At 40.9% G+C, this 17,458-nt stretch overlaps 1 protein-coding gene across 15 annotated transcripts in view; it reads left to right on the plus strand.

Annotated features, from left to right (window-relative positions):
• PLEKHA6 (pleckstrin homology domain containing A6) overlaps positions 1 to 17,458 on the plus strand; it is a 273,958-nt gene that overhangs the window by 48,336 nt on the left and 208,164 nt on the right. The window contains exon 1 of one of the 15 annotated variants that reach the window (XM_068269620.1): positions 14,053 to 14,071. The exons of the other annotated variants lie outside the window; for them this stretch is intronic. The gene's annotated coding sequence lies outside the window, so the exon portion shown is untranslated. Of the gene's footprint in view, positions 1 to 14,052; positions 14,072 to 17,458 lie in introns of those variants that run through there. 15 annotated transcript variants of the gene reach the window in all.

Genomic DNA, 17,458 nt, shown 5'->3' on the forward strand with positions numbered 1-17,458 from the left:
CATCAATGATAAATGTGAACCTAATTCACACTGTATCATCTGAAACAGAGATACAGCATATGTAGGAAAGATAACATTTTTTATCCACTCAAATGTAAGTAAGCAATGTCAACGAAAGACAGAGTTATAGTGCTGAACCTGAACTGTAAATGGGCCCATACACTGGTCAACTTCAGCCATCAATCGATCGATCCTATGAATCGATCGATCATAAAATCGAATCAGCAAATCGATTGACTTGCAAATCAGCAAATCGATCAAAAATCGATCGATCAATTTCGATCGATTTGATCTATCTGACAGGATGGAAAATCTAGGTCGATCTGCTGCTGGCAGCAGATCGATGGCTCATATAGTTGCATTGGATCTAATGATCCAATAATGCATTTAGATAGATTTCCAATAGATTTCATTCTGAAATCTATTGGAAATCTGTTCCTAGTGTGTGGCACACATCAGATAGATTCCTGTCAGATTCGACTTGACAGGCATCTGACAGAAACCTAAGAGATGGTCAGATCTGCTGCAAATCTATAAGTGTAAGGCCACCTTTAGGGCCCATATGCAATTAACTTTTTCTCCTACGTTTTCTCCTTGGTGAAATTTTCACACAGTGTCAATATAATGCCTTTTAAAGGGATACTGTAGGGGGGTCAGGGGAAAATGACTTGAACTTACCCGGGGCTTCTAATGGTCCCCCGCAGACATCCTGTGCCCGCGCAGCCGCTCACCGATGCTCTGGCCTCGCCTCCAGTTCACTTCTGGAATCTCAGACTTTGAAGTCTGAAAACCACTGTACCTGCGTTGCCGTGTCCTCACTCTCGCTGATGTCACCAGGAGCGTACATGCACAGGCACAGACCATACGCACTGGGTAAGTTCAACTCATTTTCCCCTGACCACCCTACAGTATTTCTTTAAGCCACCAGCAAGCAATAAAATACTCTAAAAATTGTTTTTAAACCAGGGAAATTATATTTTCCTGCGATTCACTAAGGACACAGGGGGACAGAGATGATACAGTGGGGGGACAGAGGTGACACGGGGGGCAGAAGTGGCACAGAGGGGGACACTGGAGGCACAGGGGGCATAGAAGAGGTAGGGGACTCAGATGGCACAGTGTTTCAACTTATGAACAGATTCTGGTTAAGAACAAACCTGCAGTACCTACAGTAAGTTAATGCAATTTCCTGAATTTGCAGGGATCAAGATGTGTAATTGTGGTACTTTTTTTCAACAAGATTTTTTTATTGAAAAGGTTTTGTCATAATAACACACATGACAATAACAACAAAATAAACAATAAAAACAATAACAACACACAATCCGGTTACACCTGTTGGTGAGACATCAACATTCTTGCTAATATAGTCACAAAGATCTATTATATCAGCAGAACCATATTTGCTGACATATCTATACTAAACAGTAAAGTTTACAGAACATGAGGAGATGAGAAAGACATAATTACCTCCAATAACTACACCTGGTATAGGTCCTGTACTGCTACATTTATGTCAAGATGAGGGATTGTGGTATCAGAAGTATCCACCCACTTATGCCAGACTTTATCAAACTTCTTGTATTGTTACTTGCCCGATAAGTCAGTATATATATTGGTAATGCTACATTAACCAGTTGTATCCATTCCAATAGAGAGGGGAGAGAAGATAACTTCCATTTTCACATTAAGGCTTTTTTGGCATAATGCAATACAATTCTTAGTAACAGTAGTTGATGTTTAGAGATCGCAATGTCTCCCACAATTCCTAGCATACATATCTTAAATTCCAGGGTAAATGGAAGTTGGAGAGTATCTCTAAGAAAGTGGATCACCGATTTCCAGTATTTATTCACCAAAGGACATTCCCAGACACAATGAATGAAATTAGCATTAGGAGTTTTGCACTTGAAACAGCAGCCATCATGCAGAGGACTCATTTTGGCTAGTCTTTGGGGTGAAAGGTACGCCTGGTGAAACCACTTAACACGAAGGAGTCTATCGTGGGATACAATCACTACTTTAGGGAAATATTCTTCGAGTTCAGACCAGTTCTCTAGTGATATACTGGGATCAATCGTTAGCCATTTATCTCTAGTTTTTTGAATTTTGGAAGTATTACTATATGTCATTCAAAAGTTATAAAGACTGGATACCTGTTTGGTCTTTTCTTTTTTTAATGACATTGATTCAAGGTTTGAGGGAGCTAGTGAAACTTCAGACAGACCTAGTTGTGCTTTAATTGCATGTCGGAGCTGGAAATATCTAAAGAGAGCTTGTCGTGGGAGGCCATGTTCGGCTTTTAACACAGCAAAGTCTTTGAAAACCCCACCTTGAAATACCTGCGAGACATAAGTAATATTGTATTTATACCAAAATTATTGCACCACAGAGTGACTCGTAAGATCCTGCTATATTCGCTTCTGTTGCTAGACTGGAGTCCAGTCTATCTCTGCTTAGCCAGCCTTGGATAGGAACCAGCTGTGCCGCCAAATGATATCTAAAAAATTTGTGGACTGCCAAACCTCCTTGAGCGGTAGGTAATTGCAGTTTCGATAGAGACATTCGGGGTGACGTTCCTGACCAGATAAAGGATACTATTACAGAGTCGTGCGTTTAAAAAGTGTTTGTGATATCCATAATGAAGCCATCTGTAATTGTGGTACTTTAGTAGCAATCAGTTTAACAGGAAAGTTTTAACCCTTTAAAAGACACCCTTCCTTTCAAAAGCAGTTGTGTATTTACAGATCTAGTGGTATTGGCAAACCAATGTAGCAATGTATAAATCTTGTAGCTTGCTGCCATAATGGGGCTGCTAAGTGCATGATTGGAGTACTTATCCATTTTCAGTGATATCCAGAATTGGGTTATGCTATAGATCTTTAGGTTGCTCTTTAAGACATATGTTATATTTTGGGTGTACTTCGAAGATAAGCAATCGTATCTATAGTCCTAATCAGAGCCGGGACAAGGTCCTCCAGCACCCAAGGCTGAGACACAAAAGTGCGCCCCTCCGTCCCTCCCACTCCAGCCGTCAGACACTGATTGCTATTAGACTAAGATGTGCCCCAGGGCCCCCAACCCCCCCAACACTACTATCTCTAGTTATCTGGCTTGCAGTCACTGCTACATATCCCCTTTCCTTATTTCTCTCTGCTTTAAACACAATAGGAGAATGATAGCTGAGTGAGTTGTGCGCCCACTGCTACACTGCGCCCTGAGGCTGGAGCCTCTCTCGCCTCTGCCTTGGCCTGACCCTGGAATAGGAATTTCCTGGAATACCAGTCTTATTATAGTGTTCAAAAGATAAAAATCTAGCAAATACACCAAAGTCTTTCTCCTGTGAGCCTTTCATTTGGCTAGGAAAATGTTAACTAAATATTGGATGCGCCCAGTTGCTCCTACCTGTGGGGAGTGGGTGCTCTCAGTCAACACAATCTTTCCTTACCATTAATTTATATATGAGCACAGAGGTGCCTTATTTACATTTGACAATACCTGGTTACATTGTCAGCAGTCTCCCCTCACCAATGTATAATCTGCTTATTGCAATATACAGGGAGTGCAGAATTATTAGGCAAGTTGTATTTTTGAGGAATACATTTATTATTGAACAACAGCCATGTTCTCAATGAACCCAAATCAGTGACCAATATAGCCACCTTTCTTTGCAAGGACACTCAAACGCCTGCCATCCATGGATTCTGTCAGTGTTTTGATCTGTTCACCATCAACATTGTGTGCAGCAGCAACCACAGCCTCCCAGACACTGTTCAGAGAGGTGTACTGTTTTCCCTCCTTGTAAATCTCACATTTTATGATGGACCACAGGTTATCAATGGGGTTCAGATCAGGTGAACAAGGAGGCCATGTCATTAGTTTTTCTTCTTTTATACCCTTTCTTGCCAGTCACGCTGTGGAGTACTTGGACGTGTGTGATGGAGCATTGTCCTGCATGAAAATCTTGTTTTTCTTGAAGGATGCAGACTTCTTCCTGTACCACTGCTTGAAGAAGGTGTCTTCCAGAAACTGGCAGTAGGACTGGGAGTTGAGCTTGACTCCATCCTCAACCCGAAAAGGCCCCACAAGCTCATCTTTAATGATACCAGCCCAAACCAGTACTCCACCTCCACCTTGCTGGCGTCTGAGTCGGACTGGAGCTCTCTGCCCTTTACCAATCCAGCCACAGGCCCATCCATCTGGCCCATCATGACTCACTCTCATTTCATCAGTCCATAAAACCTTAGAAAAATCAGTCTTGAGATATTTCTTGGTCCAGCCTTGACGTTTCAGCTTGTGTGTCTTGTTCAGTGGTGGTCGTCTTTCAGCCTTTCTTACCTTGGCCATGTCTCTGAGTATTGCACACCTTGTGCTTTTGGGCACTCCAGTGATGTTGCAGCTCTGAAATATGGCCAAACTGGTGGCAAGTGGCATCTTGGCAGCTGCACGCTTGACTTTTCTCAGTTCATGGGCAGTTATTTTGCGCCTTGGTTTTTCCATACGCTTCTTGCGACCCTGTTGACTATTTTGAATGAAACGCTTGATTGTTCGATGATCACGCTTCAGAAGCTTTGCAGTTTTAAGAGTGCTGCATCCCTCTGCAAGATATCTCACTATTTTTGACTTTTCTGAGCCTGTCAAGTCCTTCTTTTGACCCATTTTGCCAAAGGAAAGGAAGTTGCCTAATAATTATGCACACCTGATATAGGGTGTTGATGTCATCAGACCACACCCCTTCTCATTACAGAGATGCACATCACCTAAGTAGGCTTTCAAGCCTATACAGCTTGGAGTAAGACAACATGCATAAAAAGGATGATGTGGTCAAAATACTCATTTGCCTTATAATTCTGCACACCCTGTATGTGGGTTGATCTACCCAGCTGACATTTTGTTGTGTCCTCTATTCCTTTTCCCTTTGTGGGAAAGATGGTTTGTGTAAGCTGTTGCAATACTACTATTGTTACACTTTGATCTTTTTTATATATACAGGTATATGCCTGAGGCATAGATAGTCAATTTCTATTATTATAACGTTATTTTTACAATTATTTTTATTTTCACTGTTATGTACGCCAAGAAATACCTGTTCTCTATGATGACATCTGAAAAGCAATTTGATCATTTTTGCATGATACTACAGACTTTACATGATATTTCCTTTTTCACTGTTTTTGGTGACCTCTGTATTGCTGCATTTTTTTAAATAAAACTTGGTGCACTAAGTAAAGAAAAAAGTTTAAAGTTTTCATCCTCTCAGGTGACTGACAAGTCTTTTTAAATGGTTTACAGCTCTGATTCAGACAGGTCTTGAAATGATGACCTTTTTAATCCATTCCTTATGCTGGGCATACACGGCTCGATTTTGCAGCTCGATTCTTCCGCTCAATCGTTTCGCCGCTCGATTCCACAGTCAATTCTCTTTTCTTCCACTCGTTTTCCTATCTTTTTCCATTCACTTCAATCCAGGATCAAGCGGCAAAGCGATCGGGCGGGAGATTGGCCATGTCGGAAATAATCTATCAAGCCATCTTAATGGCTCAAAATCGAGCCGTGTATTCCCAGCATTACACTCAGAAGTGTTCCTCTGCCATGCAAGAGTTTTATGGCATGTAATTAGTTATCAGCAAAGTGTCATGCAGCTGTTAGAGCCCTGGGTTCTAATGCTGGAAACACACAATGCAATTTCCCACCTGATCGGCGGGAATCGGGTGATTATTTCCGACATGTCCAATCCTTTTCCAATTGAGAAAGGGATCGATTTTGTGTTATCATTGGAAAATCGATCCCTTTATTGATCGGGAGATGTTTGGACATGTTCGCATGGTACAACTTCCTGTCTGATCACCTGCTGATCGGACAGAAAATTGTGAATTCCCAAAATTAGAGGACCACTATAGCTAAAAAAGCATGCAGTTAAAATCTGACAGAACAGCCAGGTTTTGGACTAGTCCATTTCCTCTTGGGGGATTCTCAGGATTTTCTTTGTTTTCAAAGGCATTTCCTGAACGGACATTGCTAAGTCAAACTGCTAAAATAGTAAGATACCTGCCAGCCTCCCTACTTGCTTGCACACTATTTTAGCAACTGCCTTTCAGGGAATGCTTTTGAAAATAATAAATACTGAGAGCACCCCATGAGGAATGGACTAGTCCATTACCTGTCAGATCTTAAATGCTTACGTTTTTCACTATATTGGTCGTTTAACTCTTAAGGTGGTCATACACTGGCCAGCAGAAAGATCCCTCTCCTTTCATTATCTGATCAGAGAGAGGATCTATCTGCTTGATTGCCTTAACACACTGCACACTGATTTTCTGGCCCTGGTCTCTGCTGGTTCCAGTCTCTGCTAGTTCCCACCGGTCCCCGGGCGTCTGTGTAGTGTAATGCAGGGAACAGTCAAGGCCCCCCGAGTGTCTATCCCCTGCACTACTTCACACAGGCAATTATGTCAGGAATTGGAGAAGACACCTGGGACCAATCATACAAATGAGAGTACCTTCTCGTCGGTCACTGAAATGAATGTCAATAGCGTCAGGTCCTGATTCGCCGCCGATTGACATAAATTTTATGCCCGGATCAATCGACCCAATCAAGTGATTTTGGTTGGAAATCTCTTATTAGACCGAGCAAGCAGGCCTAATGCTGCACCGATTTCTCACTGATTCGATCAGAGCAATCAAATCAGCCATATATCGACGGGAGAAATCAATAAATGTATAGCCTGCTTTAAAGTGAATAGTAAGAGAAAGGGAATACAGCCTAGTTCTAAGTAGGGCTGGGACTATACATACACTTGTTTATCTCATCATGCTACATGTCACTACATGTCACTTCAGGTAGCCTTTAAAAATATATTTTAGGGATAATTTCTGATTTGCCTTAATTACTGTTATATAATTTTGTGATTTTGTAACTACATGCCAACCGCATGCCATTTTGTACTGACATGTCAAGCACCTTACATTGCGGCTCCAGTGAAGGCGATCGACACAGCATACATTGCTGTTTAATTTTAATGGAAAATCCATGCATGATTTGCAGGAAATGGTAGAATACTTTGTTCTGGGCAGGTCTAGAGAAATTGATAAAATGTTAGTAAAAGCCCATTGTGGCCTCGAAACCAAATTCCCAGACTTTACCAGTATTGTATATCAGGGAATCTCACATTCTTGAAAGATGAGATTTCCCCAGAGTGCAGTATAATCATGCTGGTCACAGCAGTAGACTGGCTGCTGATAATTTTAACAGCACATACAAACAGTGGCTTCATGGCTTGGGGCTTTCTAGCAGTGTTTTTTAAAAGACCTGAACTCAGAACTTTCTCTGCTCTAAAAGATAAGCAACAGCATATTGATTAGAAATCAGATCGGACATGTTGGAAATAATTGATATAACAGTAAATCTGTGAGAAAATGGCATTGTGTGTACTTAGCAATACTCCAATTACTGAGTTTACATGATTGGAGTTGTTAATGTCAAAAATGATCGCAAATGATCTCTACAACTATCAACTACTTAGGCAATAACACAAATTAGCATAGGAAAGTTAGACGTTTTTGCATCTCATTGATTTTTTTTAACATTACTGTATATTCAATTATTATTTTTTCTTAGAAAACATATTTTTTTAATTAAAAACTTAAATCAAAAATCATGTGTAGATTTACCTTAGGGAGTGACATATGGTTGAATATCCACACCTCAAGGTCTTTGGAATAAAGGGTCTTTCAGCTATTCACACCTCAAGGTCTTTGGAATGAATTTAGGGGTACCATTTACCAATTTCTGCAGCTAGTTTAAAGGAAATAAATACAGAAACCATTTGAAATGAATTATAATTTAAAAAAATGACGTTTCTTTTTAGAAAAAAATGACCTTTTCTTAAAGTCCCACGCTGTAATCCAAATCTGAGCAGCTGTCATAATCATTATAATTCTCCGGGCTCTTCTGTCAGTCTTGATAGAAGAGTTACCCAATGCCCCATCTTCTGTGCCACATTAATTATAATGAAAGGGAGCCCAGGCAAAAGGATCTTTTACTTTTCCACTTGGGATCCACCTTAGTCTATTGATTTGGATCAGTGAGAACCCTTCCTGTGAAGGAGTCTCATTGGTTAGATCATTGCACCAGTGAGAAGAGAATGCAAAGATGCCAAATGCCAGGACACTCTCCTCTCTGCAGTTCACTTCAGTACAGTATGTTTTTAAAATTTGCAATTGAATTAGGCCTCTGGTGTGCTGTTTTAACGCAGATTTTCTCCAGTGTATTTTCTTGACAGACTACAGCTTAAAGGTTGCTATATATTCTACTAGCATGAGGAGCAGATTGTTTTCATTTTGTGTTGTTTTCTGTCCAAGCGGCTTTGAAACCCCTGATCCATGGATATTTGCAGATTCTGATTAATATAGGTTCAGCAGTTAGTGCAAAGATATAGGACAGCCCTGTCTTGTGCACCTGCTCAACTGAAACTGCTGTTAGACCCAGCCAATATAAGCCGTAGTTAATGGTTAAAAAAATGGATACCCATCTTAGAAGTATTGAGGAAACCCAAATCTAGTAAAGAGTTTGCCAACTCTACTGAATCAAATAGTTTGGCAAAGTTGAAAGGCAACTAGTACCTTTCTTCTGAAGTTATTGTGGGGTAGGACTTCATATACTCTACTTACCGTATATTGATTGAGGTGTTTTTATTAAAATTATAAATCCACGTTCATCTAGATCAATGAAAGCTGATATTTTGGCACATTTTCCAACATTTTGGGAGATTGGGGGAAATCAGACAGTAGGAATGGCACAGGGTAAATTCTATGCCAGGCTTTAGGATCAGCCAGATAAGTCGTTTGCTCATGTTGTTATAAGCATCTTGATAGATCTCTATTAATTTTGGAGCGCCAAACTCTATGTAGGTTTTATAAAATTCTCCTGTTAGGCCATCGCTATCTAGGACTGTTTTATTAGGGAGGGATATAATAGCTTCTTATTTCCTCCACCTCCATTTCAGTGTCCAGTAGTTCTGATGCATCTCTTGAAAGATATGGGTGAAATATCCATAAGATACGTTACTTGTCTATTACAGAGAATGGTGATTTAGCTGAGCAGAGTTCCTGGAGGAATACTGGAACACTCAGATAATTCCTTCTGCAGAGTGTTCCAATGATCCATCACAATTCTGGAATATATTAATGGTTAGGAAAGCAGATAGATTTTTTAGAAGGTTGACTTACCAATGCTTAGCTCTGCTAAAAAAAAATGCCTGCTTAGAACTAAAAAAAAGTGAATTGGCTTTTTTTTCTGTATAGATTTTTCTGTTCTTATTCAGTAATGCTTACCTTTATGGGGTCTATTGGGTTGTCAACATTCTAGTTTTTGGGTCTGCTACTGACATTTATCTTGCTATTTCCTTTGTTTAATTCTACAAATCTCTGATTATGGTTTGCACCTACCACCCCTTCCCCCACATATACTTAAATGAAGTCCCAGATGGTTTCCTTAAAAGCTTAAAATCATTATTCACAGTAAATAATCTTCCTACTCTTTTAAATGCACTGGGCCTCCAAGTAAATTGAGCCAGAGTGGGTTACGTTTCCATAATCTAGAAGGAAGGAAGATGTTCCAGTTGAAGGTCATCAGTAAGGGATCATTTGAGGTACATATTTCAGGCTAAGTCTTTGGTGATAAATGCATGGTTCGAACATGTGAGTGTTTCATAGCTTGTTGATTTCAAGGAATGTGATATAGCGTTGGGGCTGAATAATATCCTGGTGTCCTGAAAGCAGGTTTAACATTTATTCAAGAAAATTGGAGGGTGCATTTATAGACAGTGCTGCTCCATTAATAGGATTGCAATGGGCTGTTACCTGGGGGCATATATTATTAAAGTCTCCTATCCATATGATAGAGACAGTAGGGCAGCCAGTGGTGAAAAAATTCCATTCTTTAATCATTTGTAAATTAAAAGGTGGTAGAACATACATGGTCATGATTCCAAGTGCTTTTGTATTAAAATGCACATATATAAATATGGAAAACAAAAGTTTGCCTTCTTGAAACAGAAGGTATTTGGAATAATTCAGGTTGGAGTGAGCATTTGAAGTCTCCCACGATGCATCACTGCCGAATATGCAAACCATCCTTTGTTGTCCCTGTTAGCTAGCCACACTTCTAGATCTGCTGGAATGCAATTATGTGTCAGCTTGTGAAATATACAGAGCTACAATAATCCAACATGCATACAGACTGTGTCGGATTGATTGATCCTCATCAGTGCATCTATATAAAACTATGTATCTTCCATTTTAATCAATTTTTACCTTTGAACTATCTACTGATAAACTAAAATATTTGAACAGAACAGAATCACCCCTGGGATTTTGTGAAAAACAGAAGTAAATGTCAGAACCTTGTTACCTGTTAGTTTCTATTAGAATAAAGGTGAAAGGATTCATCTATAGGCAGTGTATCTTACAATTTGCATCTGTATATAATGCATATCTTTCTGGATCTGCCATGCAGTCAGCCATGATCTAGACGGACTTGCATCCCCTACCCTACAACCAAATCTGACATTGTAAAACATGACAAATGCCAATTTTGTAGTATGTTATCAATGTTATAGTACAGTATGTAGTACAGATTCTCTCTTTCTCTTTTGTCAGTAAGTACAGTAACTGCAGCATACCGTTATCAGCATATTTCAGGAAAACAAAGTGAATGTATTCATCAGTTCATTGCTAACCTCTCTTTCTATGAACATACATTTGTTTTAATGCTAATGTGGCTAGTCTGTTGGAGACAAACAGCAGACAGGAGCAGTAGTGAGTAATTGGGTTTAGCTTTTTCTGGTAAATTCTGCAGGTACCAAAAGCTGTGGCTATGCCAACACTCAGGATATATGTTCATGCACATGGGTAAGCCACCTGTCTGGAAAAGGGGCATTTAGGTTTAGTCATTATCTTGGAGCAGAAAGGGCCACTGCCAATTCTCAATTTTCATTTCAGACAGACCCAGGGACGGATCTAGACCACCCCCCATCCAGTTTAGGCACCTAAAGGTCAGGTTTTGGCGCCTAAAGATCAGGTTTTTGCGCCTGAACTGCCATTCCCCATCCAAATTTTGCTGCCTTTTTAAGAATTCAACAAGCTGCGCCTGGGGCAAGATACCCGCCTGCCCCCCCCCCCCCCCCCCCTTGATCCGTCCCTGGACAGACCACACTTTACAGGGTCTCTATTGTTGCTCTTCTGTGTGGTGTCTTTTAAAATGGAAGTCTTTAAAAATTTGGACAAAATACCTGCAGGCTGTCTTGTGGCAAGTAATGAAGATATACATATGAAGGAGCACAATATAGTCAAAGTTTGTATCATCCTTACCCACTTACATACATTTGGGGTTTTCTTGACAGACAAGTGTGCACATAGATAAAACATAGTTTTTAATTGGCACTATAAGACAGTAAAGCCTGGAACGTACACTTTAAAATTGCTGCATCGCTGTGTGCAGAGATTCCTAGGGCGTTTGCGCTTGCAATTACCCGATGCTTGGAAGTGCTGTACAATAACCTGAACAGCTCTTCCGATTTGTGATTTGCAGGGTTTTTTCAAATAAAACTTTTTTATATTTACCAGGCGTCCTTCTTCTGTCCGTAGCCACGCCCCCTAAAGTAAGAGGTCATAAGTGCTTCTCTATGACCAATCAGAGAAGCACCTGCAACCTCTTTCTTTAGGGGGCTGGGCTATGAACAGAAAAAGGAAATACAGAGACCCAGTAAGTATGATAAAGTTTTTAAAAAGCTAACCTCTCCGCCCTCCAAAGCTCTACATAATCGCTTTGATAAGCAATTTATGCATCGCTTATATATTTTGCATTGAGCGCAAACACGCTCAAAATGCTGCATGTCCTGCGATTACCCCTAATCGAAATTGCACTAATGGGTTTACCCCCACTCACTTTCATTGACAAAGAGTTTTGGGGAATCGCCAGCGATCATCAGTGAGCCCAACAACGCTGCCAAAAATGCCCTATAAAGAACATCAAATAGTCCACACCAGGGGTCTCAAACTCGCGGCCCGCGGGCCATTTGCGGCCCTCGATACAATATTTTCTGGCCCCAGGGCCCCAGAGCTTGTAGGGGGCCCCAGTGGCTACAAGAGGGAAAAAAAATTTTCAAATCGGCCTTATAGTTTTTGAGAAAATCGATTTTAAAGTTGCAAAGGAAAAAAATACACATTTAAAAACCCGCCGACTTTAATGGTTAATAGCAAATCCACCTTAAATGCTAGAAACCCTAAATTTTCAGGATATGTTAAGGAGATCATTAGGAATAAGAGGAAAAAAACAATTTTTCAAAAAGACCTTATAGTTTTTGAGAAAATCGATTTTAAAGTTTCGAAGGAAAATAGTATACTTTTAAATGCAGTAAATGTCACTTTTAGTAGCAAGCCTAACGGTAGTGTAATTTTACATGTATCAAAAGAAAGAGCAATACATTTCCTGACAGGGTTTCCAGGGGGCCCATACGCAGCCGCAGCGCTTTGGCCAGGGATCGCTATACAGCCGCAATATGGCTGTATGAAGATTCCTGGCATTTTTTAAACTTTTTAACCCCTTGTCCTCCATGCAGGCTGGGGTAGCCAGAATGTGGAGCTCTGACCGATTGGGGCTTCACACCCTGACTATACCAGCTGCAAAAAAGGTCCCTTAATGCCGACTTTTGTTCCAGGGTATCTGTTGGGGGGGGGGGGGGGGGCAGGTTTATTTTGCTCTGGGGCCCCATTGTTGCTTAAACCAGCCCTGCCTGCTAGCAAAAGCAAAAGAGACACGGAAGCAAACTATATTTGCCCATTTTACCTTATAGTTCGCTTCAGTGCTCCCAAGTAATCCGCTGCATCCCCGCCGCTAAACAAGGGCTGCAGACCCCCAAATCCCCCGCGCAAACGTCCACGACTGCGCTGAGGGGCAGAGCTTCCAGCTGTAGCTCTGCCCCTCCTGACGGATTGCCCCCCGGGGCGATTTGGGGGCTCTGCAGCCCTCGTTTTGCGGCGGGGACACGTGAACTCCCTTATGCGGCCCAGCCTCATCCTGACTTTGCCTCCTGCGGCCCCCGGGTAAATTGAGTTTGAGACCCCTGGTCCACACCAACATCAGTCCTGAACACATTGTAATTGTGTGCAAGTGTATAAGTTAAAAAACAAAGGTGTTTGGAGAGTATGTTCCTTTAAAAACAGATCCTCAATGATATAAGTGTCCATTGGCTCTACTAAGAATTTATTGTTTAAATAATAAGGAAATTGCTGTAAATTGAGAACGCAAGGTATTGATAACAGCGCAGAAAGGTTCCTTCTATCATTCCCTCTTTTGTGCTGGTCTTAAAATATGCATATGGAACACAGCTACACAAATTACCATGTTTTGCAATGAAGAACCATCGTTTTATGAAGCAAAATTTACACAAATCTTTTTTGGAACACACCCATGGCACAAATTTGGAAGTACCGGTAGTTTGGTTCAGTATTTACAGTGTATGGTAAAAATAACCCGTATGTTATTGTTATTTAAATTTTTCAAAATAGTAAACGACTAACGGATCCTCTTAATGTGTAACTGTCAGGCATACAATCAAAAATCAATTATTTATTTTTATCTGGTAAACAAGTAATAAGGATGCTAACCAGGCAACCCAAAAGTTAAAAATCACTATTACTTTTCTTGTTGTTTACCTGACTCTTATTTGGCATATTGCAGCACAAAGGAAGTTGCAAGGCATGCTGGGTTGTCTTTTTTTGCTTCTTTACTTTCCTCTCAGACTTGACTAATGCAGTCTGATTGGCTGAAGCCTCTTTCCCTCCTGTTTTCCCCTCCCACACCTCTGTTCATCTCTGATTGGCCAATATTTCTCATGCTGAGACAATGCACTTTCTATTGCAGAGCTGGGTGGGAATGCCTGAAGACTGGGAGAAGGGTGGGCAATGCATATACAATCAGGCAGAGGAGAGTAAGGGAGGAAATGTCATCAGGATTGGCTTCAAGATAGACACAGTTAAAATGGATGTGGACAGTGCAATACATATGTTATGTAAGTAGAGCAAGTATTTATCTACTTATATATGTGGGGTTTATTTTTTTCTGACATAATATGGCTGATAGCTTCGTTTTAAGCTCAATTAGAAATTATGTTTTACCATTTGTGGTTGTAAAATGATGGATTTTATAATAAAGAGTCCTGGGGAAGAGAGTTGCTACCAATAACCAAAATAACCAAGCAGATTAGCAGCTGGTTAAGGGGGATTCAAAATTTCTATGAAATGATAGAAAAACAAAGCATTTGTTGAAAAGGAGATCGTCACAGCATATGAAAGGAAGGTTAATAGAGGATGCTATGCTTTTTTGTATGGTTTAGCTTATAAATTGAAGCAGAAAGGTCACATTCAAAACACCTGCAACACAACAAAGCTACGCATGCACTGACTGTCACTGTGATATATGAAGCACAATCGGGTGCATCTGTCTCTAACTATATCCGTCACATCATTTTTCATCATCTCATAAATTTGTTAGGCATGGACAATTTCAATATAATTCAAAAACTGCTATAATAAGAAATCAATAACTTAAATCCTGTGAAAGAATCAGCACTGATGATAGTAAGCTGGAGAATAGGAAAATGTAGAGAAAAGGCAAAACACTTTTCTGACCACTTTAACACTGGCTGAAAAATTTTTTTGAGGCCCTTCAAATGAGTGTTTTATCTTTTTGGGACACAGGGAGAGGGGGAATTTGATGGCTGCATAGCTTTGTATTGCATCAGCGGGGCTGCTGCAGGCAGGTACATGTTTAATAATGAGCAATTGCTGTATCATACTATCTATTCAGGCATGGATTTCCATTGTTTCTTTTCTGCAGCCATATTATGTAATCATGGGCATCTGCTAGTGTTTACTATAATGTTTCTAATTTCTCATATTCATTCTATGACGGAACTATGTGGATTTCCAATTCATAAACAGAATCCTATTATGAAGAATGTGAGCAAAATTTAATCCATCACAATTACCAAATCTAGAACTCTAGAACACTTTTTTAGTATTGCATTGTTCTAATAGAAGAAAGTACACGTGTCTAATGCTTGGTGCACAGTATACAATTTTCTGACAGATTTGCTGTCAGATCGACTATTTTCAACAAGTCCGATCTGATGTCAATCTAACGGAAAATTGTATTGTGTTTACCAGGCTTTGCTGTGGGCAACATTAGTACACTCAGGAAAGATGTATTCTCAGATGATATCTCTCACAGCGCACTTGCCCTGAGGAAAAAAAATGACCACATTGTAACATATAAATGAAAGTGTAAGGTGCAACCTAATGCTTTTTTTGATAGAGATGACATTTTGATGACTGTGTGTGACGCAAGGAATATGGTAGTTGAAGTTATTTTCACGCTCTTTAATTTTCTATATGTAAAGTTCAGACTGTGTCAAAACATACATCTAAGAGTTCTGCCTCTTTGTTGGTGATGGGTATGTAGAGAATTTGACGCGTTGTCGCCATACGCCTCTATGCTCAGTAGCACTCTATTTTTGTAACCTGTCGCCTATTTCTAAAATTCCCAACAGTGGAGAGGAGTGTGTGTATAAAAAAACATGCAAATTCATTCCCTTATTATCATTAAAGTCAAGTATGCTTCTGCTCTGAGACACAATAGTTCACGGAATGCAGGGGCTCAACATGTCTTGATAACTATGGAGGCTTGTGCATTTTTGTTTGAGGAGTAGTTTTTACTGAACATTTACATACAGCTGAACTCTATAAACAGTGATACATGAAGGTATGGATTTCATTATGTTCTCTCTAGGTAAGCGTTAAATTGACTGGCCCTTGACCACAAATATTTAGGGCAGATGTATTCCCACCTAAATTAGTACAGAATAGAGGAGATGGTTAAATGGTTAATACAAATATAACCCATATAAATAAGATTTTGCCATCTAACCAGTTAATATATGGGATCTGCAGGCATTTAGATGTGCCTGTATGCTGCTGCTGATCCCAGACGAATACACATCGCTTTCCTGTGAGTGTCTAGAGGAGCCAGACTCCCACATCCTCTACAGGAACCTTTGAACAGCGGCAGACAGATTTTTGCCTCCGAGCAAACATTGCCTTGATGAAGGGGTCCTACGTGGCTCCGAAACGTTGGCCATATTCTTTAACATGGAACCAATAAATATTAACTTTGGATGTGCCAGCTCTTTTCTTTGTTGTATGCATTGTCACTGAAAATTGCTACTAAAGCCCCTTCTCTTCTGTGATTAGCCCAATGTTGGCATACAGTTGACTGCTGTAGTTGTTCATCATGACAGTGGACCAAAAAAAAGGCTCAGAAGGTGTACTACTTCACATAGTGGCACATTCAGTGCTGTAATCCAGGACTCTTTGGAGCACCCAGCCAGATATGAGAATGTGCCCAAATGTGACATACCTAATGCTGTCAAGTTAGGCATTAGTAAGTAGATTTACTTTAAGATAAAGTATCGTATTTTTCGGACCATAAGACGCTCCGGACCATAAGACGCACCTAGATTTAGAGGACAAAAATCAGGAAAAAAAATATACATACTTATCCTGTTGCGTCCATGGCACAGGGGTGTCTTATGAACCTGTTCCTCCAATTCCCTAAAATTTGTATGTCTCCCTTCTAGGTCCCCCTTTTACCTTTTGTGTCCCTCTGTGTCGTCCTCAGTGCTTTCTGTGTCCATCTATGTCCATTCTGTGTCCCCCATGTCCTTCCTTTGTTAGTCCTGTGTCCCCCTCTCTCTGTCCAGGTCGCCGTCCAGCGCATCACTTACTCTTCTTCCATATGTCCTTTTCAGATGCCTGCCGCCAATCATGTGATGGCGCTGTCAATCAGGGCTGCTGCAGCAGCCAGACATGCTAACCCCTGCCGTCCACCGCATCAGTTTTCTGCCTGGCCTCCACCTCCATATGTTTTATTCAGATGCCTGCTGGTCAATAACCTGGGACGCTGTCAATCAGGGCTGCTGCAGCAGCCAGACACGCTAACCACTGCCGTCCACCGCATCAGTTTTCTGCCTGGCCTCTGCCTCCATATGTTTTATTCAGATGCCTGCTGGTCAATAACCTAGGACGCTGTCAATCAGGGCCGCTGCAATGGCCAGACACGCTAACTCCCGACGTCCACCGCACCACTTTACGCATCTGTTTCAACTCTTATATTCATATATTCCTATAAGATGCCCGGCCCGTTTTCTAATTACGTGGGGACGCAGTGAATCATGGCCGCTGCACCGGCCAAACACGCTGACCCCACGCCGTCCATCATACCAGCACTCGCTATTCCTACTGTTTAATCCAGTCAGACTCCCGCTGGCCAATCAGGCGGGGGCCGATGGTCTTGAGGGCGGGACAAGGCTCTGCCATACTAGCCAATCACTGCACGCTCT

Source organism: Hyperolius riggenbachi, chromosome 2 (genome assembly GCF_040937935.1).
Source record: "Hyperolius riggenbachi isolate aHypRig1 chromosome 2, aHypRig1.pri, whole genome shotgun sequence".
NCBI classification, from domain to species: domain Eukaryota; kingdom Metazoa; phylum Chordata; class Amphibia; order Anura; family Hyperoliidae; genus Hyperolius; species Hyperolius riggenbachi.